The sequence below is a fragment of the Schistocerca gregaria genome, chromosome 7 (assembly GCF_023897955.1).
Source record: "Schistocerca gregaria isolate iqSchGreg1 chromosome 7, iqSchGreg1.2, whole genome shotgun sequence".
Taxonomy (NCBI): domain Eukaryota; kingdom Metazoa; phylum Arthropoda; class Insecta; order Orthoptera; family Acrididae; genus Schistocerca; species Schistocerca gregaria.
In genome coordinates, this window is record NC_064926.1 from 414795967 (window position 1) to 414818829 (window position 22863).

The window sequence follows — 22863 nt, forward strand, 5'->3', positions numbered from 1 at the left end:
AACCGGACCATGTTCGCAGCTTTCCATAGTCTGGCGCGTTTGCAGCGGCAGTGCGGCAATGCGGCAAAGATACAGGTGTGATATTAAAATGAAGTGATGAAACATTTAAGGAACATGAAATCTAGGATCATTATTGATGTAAAAAGAACACTGTAATGATTTTGATTTTTTGCACGTGTATGCGTGTGGACGCTAATAAGCCAATAAAAAAGAGACTTCACTTGGTTAGAAACGTTGAAGCGGAACTCACGTACCCACTTCATTGTCCGGGCGCATATGTAACACCCCAAATATAGAGCCCCTAATGAGATTCGTTTTGACAGCAAAAGCTGTAAAAATTAGCTATCCTGAACTTTACGATAGCTACTGGCAACAAAATATTAACGCTATTGAAAGTTTGACCAACAAAAATATTAGGGAACTAACAACATCTATTCCACGGAAAGAACTACATGAAATACTAACGGATGATCAATTTATCTACGAAGCATGAAACTCTAAAAAACGAATTCACAATATATGCTCTACGAAGGTTAAAACCCAGACGAGATAAACTGATCATTTATAACATCTGTCCAAGAAAGGAGCTGTAGCCGCATCAAGCTGTAAGTTCGCTGCGACTACAATGGAAAACTTCAACAGAGATCTTAATTCGCCCTCGTGTAGATACAAGCACGCTTATTGACCGATATTAGATTGTTTCAGACCGATCTAGAATTTTAAAGTTTTTCGAGTATCGTCTTGACGTATTAGTCAAAGTTCTGGAGAAAGGTGACAGAACATTTACCGTTTAGGGAAAAGTAGCTCGTGTGATACTTAATAGATTCTGACACTTAGTCGTCGTGATCTGTGACTGTCACGAACATTGAAGGACACAGCAATGTAGCAGACCCCGACATAAACTCTACAAATAGACTTGAGTAGGAAACATATACATCCAATCATAAAGAATTCACAGGTACGCCGTGTTGTCGGAAGCTGTAGTCAATGTCAGGAATGCTGATGTAAATCGTAGCCTCAATTCCCTGAACAACAGATCGCTGTGCTTTCCAGTGCAGTGGTTAGATAATTCAGAATTTCAATAAACTCAGTTGTAACTTTAATACTCCGTAGCGTCTACATCATTTAACTGAACTTTATTGTGTAACTGTGAATAATTATTTTCATAATAAAGGTGATTTCGTGACATTATTAACAGGGAACAGTAATTGAACATTGTATTACGATGCTTTCTGAACGTTATTTAGAGAATACCATATCTCTGGATTTACGATGAATCAGTTGTTGAATTAGCTCTGTAGCGACGCGTTAACAACCCCATAATATTTCACAAATCAACATCCTCGCAAGATACGGCATCGTCTTGAATGGTGGAACTTATAATTCGAGCTATCATATTATCTACGTTTGAACATTCATTTGCAAACCGGGCATAAAAACTAGTGTTATCAGGTTTCGCGTAACCTTAAAGACCCATTGTGAACACGCACGCGAAACATATTTGGTTTATTTTTTCAGATAAAGGGAGTAGTTGCGGTACCGAACGGTGCAGTCGCTGTGTGTAGCAGGAAAGAAAACAGACATTCTTCGAACACCATTGCTTCAATTATAAGCGAGGGCCGGCCATACATCTCGGCGTGCTGCTCCATTTATACGCGGATATCTGTTAGAGACAGATAGTATCTGAAGCCAACCAAACAGAGCGAGGAGTTTGCTTTAACAGTTATAGATCGGAGTTGTCGCGATTGACGGACTCCGACATTTGTCAACCAGACTTGAACTTTTATTTCCATCGAACGGACGCACTCACACTCGCCACAGTTGCAGCATAGGAGTATGCAACAGTCATAATTACGTGGCATGCTGAACATTGTGGCTTTTCTGTTATTTGGTGCGGTTAGCTGGGAACTTACATGTAATTGCTGCTTGTTCCCGACTGCTGTTTTTAATTGCTTTGTAATGACACAGTTCTGGCTTGTGTGAAACGTCCGTAAAACAGGGGCCTAATACACAGAATCTCTAGATAATGTACTAATCTGTCTATTTGTGGCCTTGATTGTGCAGTAACAGCGTTTTAAATAAAACTCTTCTCTGCCTAAAAGTTTAAAGTTCATAGAATTGATCAATTCCAGGGAGCAACTAGACCTGTGTAGCACTAACTTTATTCAATATTATTCAAATTAATAGATATCTTACATATCCAGTTACGACGGTACTGTGCACTACACACTGAAGATTGAATAGTTTTGCTCGAGTCCGAATGTATACACTCAACACTCAGCTTAACTGAGTAGCCCAGAGATGTGGCTGGTCTCAAAGTTTCGCTACATTTTTCGTCATAGGGTGCCACCGCACACTTGTCGTAAACTCAGTTTTTAAGTTGAAATAAAATATAAAAGACAATGCAGGAAGGTATTGTGGTGGAGTTTAAAAGTATTGAGTCACTCACGTTGATTCTTAGTTTGAACAAGTAGTTTATTTCTGTTTTTCCACGAATAGTCTTCAATATATCGACTAAACACACAAAAATTGCAGTCTGAGGGTCTTTTACGTAATGGCGCCCATTTATAACTGATGCTACAATACTATAAAATTCATATTTCACGATCAGGGCACTCGACAGTCAGTTCACAGTTTACAACTTACAATCTCGTCTGCTGTCGTAAACTACTATATTGCGCTCAGCTTGATCGTTTTCGAACGTGGCTATCAGCCCACTACTTCCCACAAATGGACGGCGCTTCAGGCTGTCAGTGTCGCTCGAACTGAACTGTCCTCAAAGATTTTGCATTTCCCATATTTTTGAAACTATACATAAAAAATAAAAATACATACTTAATTACTCAGCTACCTCTTTAAACTTTATAATGCTGCCGCTAGTCTCGTCTCTTTATTTATTACCGGAAACACTGTTTCTCTCAGTCGAATCCCATATTCCGACCTCTTATTCAAAATTGGTTCATGTTCTGCTAAATCGGCTATAACTACTCGATGCAGCTCTACTAACCGCTCCCGTATAGACTTTGTTTATATTAATCGACCAAAGCATTCCCGAGACATTAGTTTTTTAACTTCCATAAATTTACAATTTTTAAGACAACAATAACACTTGAAGTAATCTATATTTTTGTGGCGAGTGTAGATAATTTATCTTTACATAATTTTTCTCTCCTTGAGTGCCAACTCGCACCTCCGTGTCATTCCTAGTTCTGTCTTTATCAATTTCTTTCTGGCATATAAATTTTTCGAAGCGGGCAAACACGGGCATACGCGTCCCTGTCCAGCGTCCTCTCGGGGTTTTCCGAGGCCACGTAAACGCTAGCCACTCGCCACCGCCCCATAGCAACCGCCAGCTACGTCCTCTGCGATGGGAAACTGCAGCTCTTATCTCCCGCCACAGCTTGTACGCTCACACAGTCGACAGGCACGCCCACAGCTTCTTACGTCGATAGGAGCAAAATCTCCCATGTATATGATTTAGAAATTTTGAGAACATCTGCTCATCCTCGTCGAATATTGTTTTCTTAAGTGTATTTTTTAATATAATGTTGTAAACAATGTAACATTATAATTAAATTAAAACTTGTTTCCACGTTATGGCAGTTACGTTTTATCGTCACTTACATTACTTTTGTCGAGCGCATCTTAAGTCCCATTCTCTCACTTATCTGTTTTACTACCATTAAAAGTCCCCCCCCCCCCCCCCCATGAACCATGGACCTTGCCGTTGGTGGGGAGGCTTGCGTGCCTCAGCGATACAGATAGCCGTACCGTAGGTGCAACCACAAGGGAGGGGTATCTGTTGAGAGGCCAGACAAACGTGTGGTTCCTGAAGAGGGGCAGCAGCCTTTTCAGTAGTTGCAGGGGCAACAGTCTGTATGATTGACTGATCTGGCCCTGTAACATTAACCAAAACGGCCTTGCTGTGCTGGTACTGCGAACGGCTGAAAGCAAGGGGAAACTACGGCCGTAATTTTTCCCGAGGGCATGCAGCTTTACTGTATGGTTAAATGATGATGGCGTCCTCTTGGGTAAAATATTCCGAAGGTAAAATAGTCCCCCATTCGGATCTCCGGGCGGGGACTACTCAAGAGGATGTCGTTATCAGCAGAAAGAAAACTGGCGTTCTACGGATCGGAGCGTGGAATGTCAGATCCCTTAATCGGGCAGGTAGGTTAGAAAATTTAAAAAGGGAAATGGATAGGTTAAAGTTAGATATAGTGGGAATTAGTGAAGTTCGGTGGCAGGAGGAACAAGACTTCTGTTCAGGTGACTACAGGGTTATAAACACAAAATCAAATAGGGGTAATGCAGGAGTAGGTTTAATAATGAATAGGAAAATAGGAATGCGGGTAAGATACTACAAACAGCATAGTGAACGCATTATTGTGGCCAAGATACATACGAAGCCCACACCTACTACAGTAGTACAAGTTTATATGCCAACTAGCTCTGCAGATGATGAAGAAATTGAAGAAATGTATGATGAAATAAAAGAAATTATTCAGATAGTGAAGGGAGACGAAAATTTAATAGTAATGGGTGACTGGAATTCGAGTGTAGGAAAAGGGAGAGAAGGAAACATAGTAGGTGAATATGGATTGGGGCTAAGAAATGAAAGAGGAAGCCGCGTAGTAGAATTTTGCACAGAGCACAACTTAATCATAGCTAACACTTGGTTTAAGAATCATGAAAGAAGGTTGTATACGTGGAAGAACCCTGGAGATACTAAAAGATATCAGATAGATTATATAATGGTAAGACAGAGATTTAGGAACCAGGTTTTAAATTGTAAGACATTTCCAGGGGCAGATGTGGACTCTGACCACAATGTATTGGTTATGACCTGTAGATTAAAACTGAAGAAACTGCAAAAAGGTGGGAATTGAAGGAGATGGGACCTGGATAAACTAAAAGAACCAGAGGTTGTACAGAGTTTGAGGGAGAGCATAAGGGAGCAATTGACAGGAATGGGGAAATGAAATACAGTAGAAGAAGAATGGGTAGCTTTGAGGGATGAAGTAGTGAAGGCAGCAGAGGATCAAGTAGGTAAAAAGACGAGGGCTACTAGAAATCCTTGGGTAACGGAAGAACTATTGAATTTAATTGATGAAAGAAGAAAATATAAAAATGCAGTAAATGAAGGAGGCAAAAAGGAATACAAACGTCTCAAAAATGAGATCGACAGGAAGTGCAAGATGGCTAAGCAGGGATGGCTAGAGGACAAATGTAAGGACGTAGAGGCTTATCTCACTAGGGGTAAGATAGATACTGCCTACAGGAAAATTAAATAGACCTTTGGAGAAAAGAGAACCACTTGTATGAACATCAAGAGCTCAGATGGAAACCCAGTTCTAAGCAAAGAAGGGAAAGCAGAAATGTGGAAGGAGTATATCGAGCGTTTATACAAGGGCGATGTACTTGAGTACAATATTATGGAAATGGAAGAGGACGTAGATGAAGACGAAATGGGAGATATGATACTACGTGAAGAGTTTGACAGAGCACTGAAAGACCTGAGTCGAAACAAGGCCCCCGGAGTAGACAACATTCCATTGGAACTACTGAAGGCCTTGGGAGAGCCAGTCCTGACAAAACTCTACCATCTGGTGAGCAAGATGTATGAGACAGGCGAAATACCCTCAGACTTAAAGAAGAATATAATAATTCCAATCCCAAAGAAAGCAGGTGTTAACAGATGTGAAAATTACCGAACTATCAGTTTAATAAGTCACAGCTGCAAAATACTAACGCGAATTCTTTACAGACGAATGGAAAAACTAATAGAAGCCGACCTTGGGGAAGATCAGTTTAGATTTCGTAGAAATGTGGGAACACGTGAGGCAATACTGACCCTACGACTTATCTTAGAAGCTAGATTAAGGAAGGACAAACCTACGTTTCTAGCATTTGTAGACTTAGAGAAAGCTTTTGACAATGTTGACTGGAATACTCTCTTTCAAATTCTGAAGGTGGCAGGGGTAAAATATAGGGAGCGACAGGCTATTTGCAATTTGTACAGAAACCAGATGGCAGTTATAAGAGTCGAGTGACATGAAAGGGAAGCAGTGGTTGGGAAGGGAGTGAGACAGGGTTGTAGTCTCTCCCCGATGTTATTCAATCTGTATATTGAGCAAGCAGTAAAGGAAACAAAAGAAAAATTGGGAGTAGGTATTAAAATCCATGGAGAAGAAATAAAAACTTTGAGGTTCGCCGATGACATTGTAATTCTGTCAGAGACAGCAAAGGACTTGGAAGAGCAGTTGAACGGAATGGATAGTGTCTTGAAAGTAGGATATAGGATGAACATCAACAAGAGCAAAACGAGGATAATGGAATGTAGTCGAATGAAGTCTGGTGATGCTGAGGGAATTAGATTAGGAAATGAGACACTTAAAGTAGTAAAGGAGTTTTGCTATTTGGGGAGCAAAATAACTGATGATGGTCAAAGTACAGAGGATATAAAATGTAGACTGGCAATGGCAAGGGAAGTGTTTCTGAAGAAGAGAAATTTGTTAACATCAAGTATACATTTAAGTGTCAGGAAGTCATTTCTGAAAGTATTTGTATGGAGTGTAGCCATGTATGGAAGTGAAACATGGACGATAAATAGTTTAGACAAGAAGAGAATAGAAGCTTTCGAAATGTGGTGCTACAGAAGAATGCTGAAGATTAGATGAGTAGATCACATAACTAATGAGGAGGTATTGAATAGGATTGGGGAGAAGAGAAGTTTGTGGCACAACTTGACCAGAAGAAGGGATCGGTTGGTAGGACATGTTCTAAGGCACCAAGGGATCACCAATTTAGTATTGGAGGGCAGCGTAGAGGGTAAAAATCTTGGAGGGAGACCAAAAGAGATGACTACACTAAGCAGATTCAGAAGGATGTAGGTTGCAGTGGGTTCTGGGAGATGAAGAAGCTTGCACAGGATAGAGTAGCATGGAGAGCTGCATCAAACCAGTCTCAGGACTGAAGACCACAACAACAACAACACCATTAAAAGTGTTACATGGATAACATTTCCCACAATTTGCTCTTTTGGATTGCTACTCCCAGCTTCGGCATAGATTTTCAAATGTATTTGTATGGAATGTATATCGTGTTCCCTCTCACGCAAAATCTGTAGGATAAAACATAAAACAGTGTAATTTGTTACAGACTCTGTCATTTTGGGTACTGTGAGATGTGTAGGTGGCATTATTAGAGGCCCAATTATAATGGTTTTGCAATGTTTTGCCGCCAGTTCTCCAAATTGCATTAAATCATCATAAACCGCATATGAATGACTTTTACCTTTCAAATTATCTAATTTCGCAACATTCTCATTGAAAATTTCCTGTACACTTTTAGTTTTTCTGTCTTAATATTAACAAAATTACGCGACTTTTCTACTACATCGTTATGCGATTCAGATTTCGTATTCAGTTTTTCAGCTTCGTGGAAGTTTTCGAAACTGGTGAATGGAAAGCTAGTGAATGCGCCTTGCTCTCTTCTATGCGGCCGGAAAAACTCACCAAGATTTGAGTCCCAACTTTTAATAGCTTTGGAATGAGTCATCCATGGACATAATGACAGGTAGTTTAATCGAAACGGTCCCTTTACGCCATGTACATCATTGTTGAAGTTATAGGTTTGTTCGAGTTGCCATGGATTCAATAAAATTTTATACTTTAGTAAATCGTCAATCTCCCTTTTTTATTTAATTTTCTAGAAGGAAATTTCGCCCTCATCAAAGCACTTGAAATCAATAGAGATATGGCTATGGCCGTACTTCCTCCGTCAGTGCAACTGCTGGGATTATCAATAGGGATATCTGACTAACCATTTGTTTGTGCTATTTCGTGTTAGGACGTATATTTCTTAATTCCCTCACTTTCATTTACAGTTTTAATTCGTTTGTGAGGTGCAAAACACGAATATAGGTAATTTTTTCGCTCTATTTACTATTCTGCTACACTTGACAATGCACTACATTCAAAGTAAACGTCATCCATGCTTCATTGTTTACTTGCAACTCATTACTAACTGTAGAAAAATTAACAGGTACACTTATTCACTGGCCGGCAACACTCTTGCGCCGTATCGAAGTGCTGGGTTTCGTGAAAGCGCATTACAAACGCGTTCATGCTCCAAAGTGACGCTCATTTGCAATTTTTACTTAATTTATTAAATGATGACTGCTGTACAATTCGTCAGCGAGCGTCATCCACTGTAAGATGGTACAGTTGGACAATATGTGCAGTGACAATGACCTACAGCTACATACAATTACGATCAGCGCCAACAACGTACAGGTGAACATCCCGCCAGTAAATTAAAAGAAGTAAGCAACCCTAAATCAGTTCCTGATAACTCTAACCTGTTTTGAGTATTTTCGTTGTGCGACTGTTTTGTTACACCAATAGCCATTTAATGTTCATGAAGATGTGCGCACCTAGTGCAGTGGGAACCGGGACGGTGGTTTTCCCGTTCCCTAGAAACGTGAAATTTTCCGAGGCGGCACAGTCACCATGTTAGTCCTTAATGGGAACACGTTCTTACGTAGTGCTTCCGTCACCCAGTGAGTTAACAGCTTCCTTACTTCTTGTCATAGCTTAGTAGCGCCGTGAGTTTGGTGAAATATAACTTTCTTTTCTTACGATCTACGCACTATTAATAACTATTGAGCTTCTCAGTAATGTGGTTATAGAAATATCAATTTTATTTCATATGCTTTCGTTAGAAGGTCCCGTACTTTATTTAATTATTCGAATATTGTATCATTTTTAAGATTTTATTTCATTTTTACATATTTGTGTTTAACATCAGTCCATGAAACAACTGCTTATTCATTTAACACACCTCTATCCATAATAAATGTGGAGTATTGTGACTGTGAGAAATAAGCGTTTGCTGAATTAACTGCCAACAGTCGTCTTTTGTGATAGTTCACATTTTATTATGCCTTATATGGGCTTAGAATTGCCTAAAGACTCATCTTCAGACAGTAAACATTTTTAGTGATTGTTTCTAGCAGTGTGGGTGTCGTGTAGGGTTATCGCCTAAAGACTCATCTTCATATAGCACAAATTTTTAGAAGTTGTTTCTAGCCACGTAGTGGTCGTGCAGAGGTATTAGTATCCATAAGTTTAATCCTCGTACATTCTTTACCCTGGAAAACATATTTTATACATTCCAGTTGTCACAACATTAAAAATGCTTAACCACGAGCGAAAACTGTTATTTTCAATGGATATTTTCCATTTATGTGTTATCGATATTCGTGTGTCAATATTTTGACTCGTTTCTGAAATGACAGAGAAATACCAAAGTGCGCGCTTCCTTTGTTTCAGCAACTGTTGAATGTTGCTCTGACTGCAGGTATGTTTTGCCCAATAGACGATCTCTTACTTTCGAGATCTCTTCATGCTGTCATATACTGCTCTATGATTGGTATACAATAATTTTCGTACATCTTCAAAGAATAAGATATCTTCAAGAAAAACAAAGTGATTTTAAATAAATTTTTTAGTTTGTAAGTTCAGTCTCAGTCTCTCATTAGGTACTTCATTAAGGTAACTCATTTTATAACTTATTGTAAATCTATGCTATATCATTTTCACCTCATTTCATCGATAGTAAGTGGTAATTTTAGTGTTAGGATTGCAGGTATTTTAATCATAAAAATACGAGTTCTGCTGTACAAGGCCTTTTTTATATTCATAGATGAATTCTCATTAAGAGCAGTTACCCTCACTGGCAATTCCTTGTGGATGCACCTGCGCTGGTGATCCTCATTACATTTCCTATTCACTGTTTTGATTTTTTATTACACTCAGTATGTAATGCGCACTGATTGGATTCAGCCGGCAGACATGGAGCGACGAGAGATGCACCAATGCAGTTGCCACCTCTATGTCGCGCCAGGCCTGTGAACACAAACACCTGTCACTGCTGCGATGGTGCGTTGAACGCCCTAGCGTGGGAGAACATCTGGTGACGATACACCTGGTCCTCTGGAGAAAGTCTCGCAAATATTTATAGTATTTCAAACTAAAAACAAACGTTATGACTGTAGTTTTAACAGTGTGTGGTCTGGTACTCAGTCAGCTCTGAGTCGCCAGTCAAGTAACATTTCTACGGTTACACTAATGACACTCGCTTACGTATTGTAAGTGACAGTATGTCATTTTGTTCGCATCGCCATCTTCCGCAGTAGATCTTGTACATCAACTTCAATTCGCTTTTATCATCTTAAGATTGCTACTGTTTGAGAGTGCCTCCAGCTTTTATATACAAAGTGTTTTCAGCAGACTTCATGTAAACTTAGTATGCATGCTCTAAATAGGTTTCTCTGTAGCTACCAAGAGAAATAAAAATATCTGAAACTTTGATGTTTCCCATTGTTTTGTTCGTATGCGAGTCGTGGTTTTCTTCTGTTTAAAATAATGAGGCAGTGCTTACACATGAGATTTAACATTAATTGCACGGTAATAACATTCATGTCAAGTCGTCAACCTAAAATACTTTATTGCGTCGAACCCACCCCTGACCATATCTCCATTGCATTGCCACGAGGTGTGGGAAACAGTTACTGCTTGCTCTATATTCTTCGGGATACATGCAAAGATAGGCTCAGATTAGAGATATGTGATACGCTTTCGTACGAATGTCTTGCATTTTTGTAATGAAGGAAGCGTTTTAGTGTTTCCAAATCATTTCTACGTTTCCTTTCTCATCAGAACTAATTCTCACGACTCTCATCCGAAAATCTTACACCTCAGTTTATTTAAAAGGTGAAAATTTGCCAATGTAACATCAATATAGAAATAGGACTTCAGAGGATTCTACATGTAATTACCTGCTTATCGCGTCCATAATCAACCTGTATTTATTAAGACTCTTCATGTGATCTTGAATTTTACTGTGTGCTGCTATAGCAATATCATCATTGATTATTCTATATTTATTACAGATTACAACCATCGTACCAAAAGGCAGCAAATTAGCAAAATAGTCAGGCTTCCTAATGGTTAAGATAGGTTTTTTCCTCGTTAGAAGCTAGCTAAAACGGGGTAAACATTCAATGAACTTATACGGGTGTAAAACAGAAGGCGATTTTTAATACCAAATACATGCCAATACATCTCAACAATAACAAAGATTTGTTGCGAAAGCTTACACTATGCGCACTTAAGACATCTTTCGTAATTTTCATCTTATTTCTGGGCAGCAGGATGTGTCTACTAGTGTGTGTGTGTGTGTGTGTGTGTGTGTGTCGGTGATTTATTGTATGCTGACAGTTTTGACGTCGATGCTGGGATATTGTGCTGGATAATCGTGTTTATCACAAACTATGTCATATTCTTGGTATCCACAGCTATGGATAGGCAAGTTGTTAGGAATAATTGCACTATCAGCTGGTAAAATTGTTGTTTATTAAAACACAGCCGTTTCCGCAGCCTTAAGATGCATCATCGGGTGCAACCTACATCATAAAAGGTACAGTTTCACAACATTTTGTGGATACTACAGTTAATAAAGGATAGCTGGTATAGTTGCAGAGCTGCGGAAACAGGCTGGAGACAAAGCAATCAGCAAGTTGACCGAGATCCTACGAAACATTTGGGATACTGAGAAGTTACCAAATGACTGGACATCTGCTCCGATACAACCCTTACACAACAAGGGTGATTTGACTCACTTCAACAGTTATACAGGGACCTCATTGATACCAGTCATTGAACAAAGCCGGACCTCAATTGGACCCAAAACTTGAAGATTATCAGGATAGTTTTATAAAAGGACGTTCTTGTACTGAACAGATTCTTAACTTATAGTCAGTATTAAGTAACTAGCGAATAAACAGTACGTAGCTACTTTCGTTGACTCCAAGATAGCTTACGATTCAGTCGACTGACACACACTTATGATAATTTTGCAGGAAATGGTCCTGGACCAGAAAATGCACAGCCTTATCCACAGACCCTGAGTAACACTAGATCACAAGTAAAGTTCAGGGGAACACTTTCAGAAAAGTTTGAGATAAAGAGAGGAGTTAGACAGGGAGATGGACTTTCACCTCTTCTCTTCAACTGTACACTGGACAAGGTGATCAGAGAGTGGCGAAAAGAAATGGAAGTACAAAATATACCAAGCGGTGTTTACCTGGGACAGAAATGAAAGGGACTAGTAGTAGACTGTTTAGCTTTCGCAGATGATCTGGTATATATATAGCAAGGTCACTGGAAGAGACAGTAAAGAAACTCAATATGCTCAAACTCCAGGCTGCCAAGGTAGTACATCATTTGTCACCAGAAAAGACAAAATACCTCACCAACATCGGTGATACTCCCAATGAACTACAGTTAGAAGAAGATCAAATTGAGAAAGTTGACAGATTCAAGTATCTAGGAGAAAGGTTGGAACCCAATCTATCGGAAGGAATAGCACTAACAACTCGAATTAATAAGTTGAAATTAGCATAGCGATTAACCAAAAACGCCTATAATAAGAAATGCCCATCTCGCAATTCCAAACTAAAACACTACCAACCAGTTATCCGCCCTGAAGCTCTATATGCCTCAGAATGCTTGAGTCTGAACAGGAAAGACTTGACAGATAAACTAGAGATTCAGGAGGGGAGGATACTGAGAAAAATTCTGGGACCAATCAAAACAGATGGTGAGTACAGAAGAAACAAGAGCTGTACAGTCATACCGAGAAAATCACAGATGTAGACGTCTCGCATTCTACGGACATATCACAGGGATGGACCAAACAAAACTAACCAACCGACTTCTTAACTACTGGAAGAGCAGGAAGACCGTGACACCACGGCTGATAGAAGTCAAGAAAGATAACTAGCAACTGAACGTAGCTGAAAGTGACATAAGAAACCGAGCCCTTCTCAGAAGAATACCAAAAGAAAAGAGATTTCAGGACACATCACACAATAAAAAGACCGACGCCTTGTGGATAAAGGAGAGAAACAAGGAACATAGCCAGAGAATGCGGTATTACTGGGCAAACATCAAGTCCCTCTCAAGGCAGAAAAACTAAATATCGTGGTCCTTAGCTGGCCCATTCGAAAGAAGAATAAGAACAAAGGAAAGTCTAAAACATACTCACAACGTTAGAAGATCATAGGCATAACCATCGCTCTTAATAAAAATTTGCTATTCAGTGCATATTGTCAGAGTTTATTACGCGTAGACCAGCCAAGCAGACAAAGGAACGCTATAGTTTTTGTAGAATATTGTAGAATACCGTACCTAGCTGCAGTATCCGACAAAATTGTCAGATGTATGAGACCTATACACAGACCTCGATCGTATTTTACAGTTTCTGATCTAGGCGGAAAACTCAGGCAGAAGGAAAAAGCTTTGGTAAATCAACAGAACGAAGCGGTTGTATACTGCGTTACATGCAATGATTGCCCTAAGAAATATATATGGCAAAACGGTAGGTCTTTTCAAATAAGATTTCAGGAACACCTGACCATGAATAGCCCACGATCTGCATTAACAACACACTTGCGAGAAAAGGGGAACAGCATCACAAGCCTTTCATAAAATTTAAAATACTTCACAAAAAAGAAAAAAGCCATACTTTGTATATATTAGAGACAGTAGGTGTTTTTAGATATAGAAAAGGAAATACTCAGTTCACTTGCGCAATAAATTAAGATTAAAGGAGCATAGCATTCTGGCTAGTTTTGACTGCATATACATAATAAACTTTTGTAGCGAATCAGCGTTCCTACTAATGAGTATATGACGTCACACTGACCGCGTGGCTAGCTTCTTGTCCACCAGCCAGCTAGTCTTCCATTGTGGCCCATGTGCGCCACTTTTATTTTGCACGGAACTGCGTTGCACTGCCGTCACACCGGCAACACACTGCCACCTGGTGCCATCCACACAGTATTTTGCGTAGTGTGCGACCAGTGATGTTAACTGTGACAATCTCTTATCGTCAATCGGGATCCTTTTAAAAACTTTAAGCGTCCACTCATTTTCAATTTTTCTTCTTCTTTTTTTTAGATGTAGGCAAATTTTTAAGGAACGGAACATGTCTTCGTTATCTTTCGCAAGTCGTAGTATTGACAGTATTAAATTAAGAGCTATGATTACGCCTTTGATCTTTTAACGTTTTGAGTATATTTAAGACAGTGATTTTTTAATTTTAATATTCATAAAATGCTGTGACTCTGCACTTTGCCTTTTTACCATGAGGGTTGCTCTTGATGGTGCGGCTTTAGGCAGCGAAACTGATAGTGTTTTAAGATACAACAATTTTACCAGCTGTTAGAGGAATTCTTCCTAACACCAGTCGTGTTGATGCTTCTGTGCATCTACGAAGGCGATGACTGAAGTCCATATGACTAGTTCGAAGTATCAGGTGGACGGAATGTGATTAGGGCAACTTGAGAAGGAAAGTGGCAATGGAATGTAGATCGGGGACAGATTTTAAGGAAAATATGTGGAAATGGATCTGTTCCATTTGCTCACTGCGAACTTTATAGTATTGGAAGGGGATACGACTGTGTTTTCGCTGGGGACAGAGTGCAGCAACATTATATGTGTTTTTGTCTAGCACGGTCACAAACATAAACGTGCGTTCGTCTCGACACTGCACACCCTTCCATTGTCTGTCACTATCGATATCGCTCTCGCATCTCAGCTCATACAACAGTGACGCATATCAAGTTTCCTTTTACACAAAAACACTTCAAAGTAAATGGAACGCGAACTGAATCTTTTGCATGTACTGTCAAAAGAAGATTCAAACAAATAAATCAAACCATAGTAACGTTTCGGTAATTTCTAAGGACGCTTGCAAGCGATATATATCGCATCCGCGACTGCTGCCGAGGAAGATATCGATTTTATTTACATTGATCGGAACTACAATGACAAAAGGCGAACGATGTGGATTTCGGTTATAGAGTTGGCTTCCACTAAAACAGTACATGAAAATTGTCCAATGAAGACATTACACCTAATTTCACTTGCCTTGATCGTTATCGAAGTCTTCGTCCTGGAAATTCCACGTGATGTGTATGCTGCTTAAGAAAACTGGCAAAGTCTCACAGGGGAGATTTATACCACGTAAGCGCAAACTGTAGAAGTAGATGTGACGAAAAATATAAATTTCATCGTGGTCTCCCATTCGTCCTTCTCTTTTGTTGGGTGGTTTCACGGTTTTCCATTATCGCTATGTTCTGTGTATGCACAGACAGATCATCAGAAGACACGAATTCGACAGATTGGTTAACAAACATGTGGTGAAATCCCTCTTCCTTCAATGTGTTGTACGACTTTCATACATCTGTAATGAGGTTGGTGCCGCGCAAGATGAAGTCCTTAATGAATACACTTCCACAATGAAGCACTTTCTTCAATCCCTTTCTACGCCTCCAAATACCGATACCTGTTCAGTTTCGTTCTTAAGAACGTATTTTCGAGTTCTTATGTGCGACTCTTCTATTTCCACAATCTTGATGACACCGCATGTTTACCACTGTCATTAATCACAAATACGTAACAAATTTCTCGCTAGGTACCGTAATAGTCACAAACAATGTTAATTGGCAGTCCAGTTGTAACCTCCCAACAGTTTACTTCCGTAACCTCGGAATAATAAAATGACTAACTCTCAATAAAATTGTGTGTCATATATAACCTTTCAACAATTAAGTGATTGTTAATCGGAACTGGTAAATCTGGACGTCAGCAATGCTGCGTCATTGCCCTGAAAAATCATTCTGAATAAACTGAAAATTCTTACCTCTATCAAGTCTCCGGATAACGCGTATATATCTGCTCCTATAAGACATTTTTGTGGCACAGCCCAGTGCAATGCTGGCCGCTAGATTTGTAATGTATAGAAAGAAACAACTGATTATTTTTACAATAATGGGGATGACAATGGATAGGATAAATTAGAAAAATCTTTAAATTCAGAGGAATGTTTGTCAAAAGTTATTTTACAAGAAAGATAATTATTAAAAGATTTTTAAAAACATTTTCAGGGGGTTTGATATAACAATACTACAAAATCAGTTCTTACAAATTACATATGCGCGCGGCTATAAACTGTAATATTTGGTTTTACCTTATACTATATCACTCAGCCACCGCCATCGCTCTCCACGACCGGACTCCCGCAATTCCATACAAAACGCAAGTGCTCTCTGTGAGCTATACAACTAGACAAGTGCTCTCTAAAAACGTCCTGACCCAACCGCCCGACTGCGAGCTACTACTACTACAGCTGCGCGACACTGCTCTCTGGTCTGCGATTCTAATGTAGCTTAAATATTGTAGGCAGCGCGTGAGCAATACATCGAAGTTACATCTACTCTAGTGCGCTAGCAAGAAACTCCTTAGTCATGGACCTCTTACACAGTTTCCGACGCTGTGTTTTCCAGTATGTAATCTTTAATCTGCTGTATGATGCTCTGCTGTATTATCAAAAAAATGGTTCAAATGGCTCTGAGCACTATGGGACTTAATTTCTGAGGTCATCAGTCCCCTAGAACTTAGAACTACTTAAACCTAACTAACCTAAGGACATCACACATGTCCATGCCCGAGACAGGATTCGAACCTGCGACCGTAGCGGTCTCGCGGTTCTAGACTGTTGCGCCTAAAGCCGCTCAGCCATCCCCGGCCGCCCTGCATTATCAGTTTAGAATTATCAAACCTTGTGGTTTTCCTTATGCTTGTGCTTTTCCGACTACTTTTTGAACAAATTTGACGCAGTAATCCATGCAGTTTCTAGTCTTGTGACTCGACAGCAGATGATACTCCCACCAGAAGTCTAAACACTTTTCAACGGTACTCAGTCTAGGAATCAAGTCACAGTAAGTGAGACTAACACTATTGGAAACTGTAGCTGCTTCTGTCATTTCTTCGAGACTACTGAAAATAAATTTTCTGTGTGATTTTTTATGTGTCAGTTCTGTCGCTCGAGGAGAGATTCCTTGCCGCAGATCATGTGGCAGCGCTGTACATAAAATCGATGAATTGCTCCGCGACAGCAGCGAGTTCAATATATGTCGCTAGCAAGCGTTCATGGAAATTACCAGCGTTTCATATTACAGAACAATACAGATCATCAAAGGTATACGCTTGCAGTGAGAGGGCACACAACAAAAGAAAGACGAAAACATTTATCCATTGTAATTAGTAATATCTTCAGAATATCAGTGGTTCTATCAGTGTGCTTCAGTGTTAGATGTTCACCAAAGGCTCCGAAGACCTCCGTTAATAGTCAGCTTCGAAGCAGCGCACGTATGAACCGTAGTCCACTCACGTAGAAGAGACGGCAGCATTGCGTTAAGTCACACACCGCACTACAGTTGAGTCAGCATAAATTGATGTTTCACAGGTTCAATGGGAGGGACCAGCAACTATTTGGTCTTACCTCATCCCATAACGTAGCGCTATTCCGTAAAGTTCTCTTTGGCAAACACCTCTTTGCTGTCGCATCTCTGAAAACGGCTACTGTTTTTGCCAGCAGCCGCTAGTGCTTGGCAGTTGTCAGTTGGCAGCAGTGATGTGAGTTGTCAGGGGGCCATTTTACACTAATTCGACTATAGCAGCAGGCCTACGTGCAGACTGGCTCCTGTACATACTGTAAAAATGCAAAATGCATTGTATGACACCACCAAGCAGAAGCAAATGCACTTAATTATAGTTGTCACAATTTGTTACCTGTAAACTTTAGTTTCGTATAATAGTTTCACTTTTTTGTTTTATTGTTTATGTATTTCCCATATTATGCTTTTATTGTTTTATATTTCTGATATTTAATGACGCTTGAATCATTTCCAATCACTTTACATAATTTCACTTTTATAATGCTACCACTTCATGTCTTCTTTTTTCTTAACTGTTAATATCGTAATAAGAAATTTTATGAAATTTTGCTTTCGGAATTTTAGTGTAAGATCCTTTAGTGCTACACACTTTTGATATTTTAACTAGTGTGGTATCGTATATAGAACACCATTGTTGACACCAAGAATGATCTACTCAGAAGAAGAAAGCATTCTTCAAATATAAAGCTAGTGAAAATGAAGACCGTTATATGGAGTACAAGATCATTTGAAATAAGATGAAGTTGCATACTTAAAAGTAAAATGCGATTATTGGAAGTGAAATACAACAGTTACGGAAAAGGACCTTTCCGGAACCCAAAGGAAAGTAAGTATAATGCTGCAAAAGCAAGAGAAGGATGTTAAGAAACGCATTTAGATATAGAATTTCAGCAGAATTCGGCGCGAAAATAATTTTAAAATACAGTATAAGGGCATAAAAACGTACAAATTTAAACCCAAAATCAAAACCACAGAAAGTGATAACGAAATAAACGTCTCATTGGAAGAAATAGGCACTGGAATAAAAAAACCTTAAAAATTGGAAATCTCCTGGAGAGATTCTATGTATGGTAAATTAATAAAATATGGAGGCGGGTCTTACATCAACATCTTCATAATTTATTTAACAGTATACTTACGAAGTTCGGGTGCCAGAAGAATAGAAAGAAAATTTTACATTCCAATGTATAAAAAAGAGAAACGATTATAAGGTAGTTACTGTGAAATTCCTCTGCTCGCGAGCGTAATCGAACTGTTAACAATATAATGGTATAGAAATAGCAGAAGGACAACAAAGATTCAGGGAAACTAGGAACACAATTCATGCTAATTTGTATGTATATGGTTTAATAAGTGCCGTATTTCCTTGACATATAAAAAGGCTATTATACAATTAGAAAAACGGATATAATTCAACGTTAATGGACAAGTGAGTACCAATGGTCTTAGTGAAAATGGGGGAGGATTTGTATACAGGTACAAAAACGAGAATTAAAACACATGTATTCACAGATGAATTTTTCTTTGGTCATCAGTCTTCTGATTTGTTTGATGCGGCCCGCCACGAATTCCTCTCCTGTGCCCACCTCTTCATGTCAGAGTAGCACTTACAACCTACGTCCTCAATTATTTGCTGGACTTATTCCAATATCTGTCTTCCTCTACAGTTTTTGCCTCTGTTGCTCCCTCTGGTATCATGGAAGTCACTCGCTCGTGTCCTAACAGTTGTCCTATCATCCTGTCCCTTCTCCTTATCAGTGTTTTCCACATGTTCGTTTAGTCTCCGATTCTGCGCAGAACCTCCTCATTCCTTACCTTATCAGTCCATCTAATTTTCAACATTCGTCTGTAGTACTACATCTCAAACGCTTAAATTCTCTTCCGTTCCAATTTTCCCACAGTCCATGTTTCACTACCATAAAATGCTATACTCCAGACGTACGTTCTTAGAAATTTCCTCCTCAAATTAAGGCCGATATTTGATATTAGTAGACTTCTCTTGGCCTCGACTCTCCTTTTTGTCACACTGCTAGTCTGCTTTTGATGTCCTTCTCGCTCCGTCTCTCATTATTTATTTTACTGGTTAGGTAGCAGAATTCTTTAACTTCATCTACTTCATGACTATCAATCCTGATATTACATTTCTCGCTTTTCTCAATTCTACTTCTTCTCATTACCTTCTTCTTTCCTCGATTTACTCTCAGTCCATACTGTTATATTGTTCATCCTGTTCACCATATCATGTAATTCTTCTTCACTTTAATCAAGATAACATTGTCATCAATGAATCCTATCATTGACATCCTTTCATCTTCAATTTTTGATTCCACTTCTGAAACTTTCTTTTATTTCCATTATTGCATCCTCGATGTACAGATTGAACAGTAGAGGCGTAAGGCTAATCCTTGTCTTACATTCTTTTTAATACGAGCACTTCGTTCTTGATCGTCCACTCTTATTATTCCCTCTTGGCTGATGTACATATTGTATATGACCCGCCTCTCCCTATAGCTTACCCATACTTTTTTTCAAAATTGCGAATATCTTGCACCATTTTACATTGTCGAACGCTTTTTCCAGGTCGAAAAATCCTATGAACTTTGATTTTTCTTTATTCTTGCTTCCATTACTGACCGCAACGTCTCTCATACGTTTACCTTTCCTAAAGCCAAACTGATCGTCACCTAGCGCATCCTCGATTTTCTTTTCCATTCTTCTGTACATTATTCTTGCAAGCAACTTGGATGCATGAGCTGTTAAGCTGATTGTGCGATGTTTCTCGCACTTGTCAGCTCTTGCCGTCTACGGAATTGTGTGGATGATTTTTTCTGAAAGTCAGATGGTATGTCGCCAGACTCATACATTCTACACATCAGCGTGAATAGTCTTTTTGTTGCCACCTCCCCCAATTATTTGAGAAATTCTGATGTAATGATATCTATTCCTTCTGCCTTAGTCGCTCGTAAGTCTTTCAAAGTGCCGTTACATTCAGATTCTAATACTGGGTCTCCCATCTCTTCTAAATCGACTCCTGTTTCTTCTTGTATCACATGAGACAAATCTTCCCCATCATAATGGCTTTATATGTATTCTTCCCACCTATCCGCTCTCTCCTGTGCATTTAACAGTGGAATTCCCGTTGCACTCTTAATGTTACTAGCCTTGTTTTTAATGTTTTGACTTTTCTGTGTGCTGAGTCAGTCCTTCCGAGAATCATTTCTTTTTCCATTTCTTCACATTTTTCCTGCAGCCATTTCGTGTTAGCTTCCCTGCACTTTCTATTGCTTTCATTCCTGAGGGACTTGTATTTGTGTGTACCTTTGTTCCCCGGAACGATTTTGTACTTCCTCCTTTCATCGATCAATTTAAGTATTTCTTCTGGTATCCATGGTTTCTTCGCAGTTATCGTCTTTGCACGTATGCTTTCCTTCCCATCTTCTGTGATGGCCCTTTTTGAGATGTCCATTCCTCTTCAATTGTACTGCCTACTTAGATATTCCTTTTTGCTGTATGTATAGCCTTAGAGAACTTCAATCGTCATTCCTTAGCACTCCCGTATCCCACTTCAGTGCATACTGATTCTTCCTGACAGAAGTCTTAAACTTTAGCCTACTGTTCATCACTACTATACTGTGATCTGAGTGTACATCTGCTCCTGGGTACATCTTACAATCCAGTATCTAATTTTGGAATCTCTGTCTGACCTTGATGTAACCTAACTGAAATCTTCCCGTAACACCCGGCCTTTTCCTCTTGTGATTCTAGAAGAGATTATTCCCTATTAGTAGCTGAAACTTGTTATAGAACTCAGTTAGTCTTTCTCCTCTGAAGCTCATATTCTCTTGTAACCTTTTCTGCTACTCATTCCCCTATAACTGCTTCACAGTTCCCCATGACTATTAGATTATCACGTTACTTTGAATACTGTACTACCCTTTCAATATCCTCATACACTTTCTCTATCTCTTCATCTTCAGCTTGCAACGTAGCATGTATACCCGAACTATAATTGTCGGTGTTGGTTTGCTGTCGATTCTGGTTAGAACAACGCTGTCACTCAACTGTTCTCAGTAACAAACTCTCAGCTCTACCTTCCTATTCATAACGAATCCTACGAATGCTACTCCCGTTATACTATTTTCTGCTGTTGTTAATATTACAGGTAAATAAATTAGACAAGAAAACTCATTAAGCCCACTCATCTTGAACATAATAATCGACCACAGTATTGAAGCCAAAAGAATGAAACCAGGATATAAAATGGGAAATGAAGTGGTAAATGTTATATGTCATTTTGATGGTGCTGTACTGCTGGAATATATTGAGGATAATTTACAAAGGTTATTTCACGAGCGTAATAAAACAGTTAAGCAGTATATTATGGAAGTGTGATACAAAAAAGAGCTGACAGTGCAGTAAAATCAAAAACAAAAACACCTGTAAGATGTCAGTTAGAAGTAGGTGTTAGAAATTTATCGCAACTATAGGGGAAAGAAATGGATATCAAACGAGGGTGTGTCCTGTTATGATACATGCGGCAGAAACTAGAGCAGAAACGACAACTAAAAAACAAATGTTAACGGCTGTGGAAATGAAGATACTGAAATAGATACAAGGCACAACCTTGTGGTAGCAACGAACAAATGTATCGGTAAGAGAACTGTGTGGAATACAGTATGTAAATGAAGGGATGAAGACAAGGAAAAGAAATTGACAGGATGATACAGGATGACTGGAGAGCACAATACTAGTAAAAATTGGTAAACATGAAAGACAGCGGAAGAAACAATTACCCAGACGATCACACCTGAGATGGGACAGCAGCTGGTCCTGTACATCCATGGGATGAGAATGTTAAACAAGGGAAACCCCAGTTAACAGAAAATGAATAAGTAAATTGTATTTACGACAGTAATTCAGTTACAGTTACCAGAATGAGATTTTCACACTGCAGCGGAGTGTGCGCTGATATGAAACTTCCTGGCAGATTAAAACTCTGCCAGGAAGTTTCATATCAGCGCACACTCCGCTGCAGAGTGAAAATCTCATTCTGGAAACATCCCCCAGGCTGTGGCTAAGCCATGTCTCCACAGTATCCTTTCTTTCAGGAGTGCTAGTTCTGCATGTTTCGCAGAAGAGCTTCTGTAAAGTTTGGAAGGTAGGAGACGGATACTGGCAGAAGTAAAGCTGTGAGTACCGGGCGTGAGTCGTGCTTCGGTAGCTCAGTTGGTAGAGCACTTGCCCGCGAAAGGCAAAGGTCCCGAGTTCGAGTCTCGGTCGGGCATACAGTTTTAATCTGCCAGGAAGTTTCATATCAGCACACACTCCGCTGCAGAGTGAAAATCTCATTCTGGAAACATCCCCCAGGCTGTGGCTAAGCCATGTCTCCACAGTATCCTTTCTTTCAGGAGTGCTAGTTCTGCATGTTTCGCAGAAGAGCTTCTGTTAAGTTTGGAAGGTAGGAGACGGATACTGGCAGAAGTAAAGCTGTG

General features: G+C 39.4%; 1 non-coding gene across 1 annotated transcript; it reads left to right on the forward strand.

Moving 5' to 3' along the window:
* Positions 1 to 22581: 22581 nt before the first annotated feature.
* Positions 22582 to 22656, forward strand: Trnas-cga (transfer RNA serine (anticodon CGA)). Its single transcript has one exon. It is a non-coding gene; the product is annotated as a tRNA-Ser (tRNA).
* The last annotated feature ends 207 nt before the right edge of the window (positions 22657 to 22863 follow it).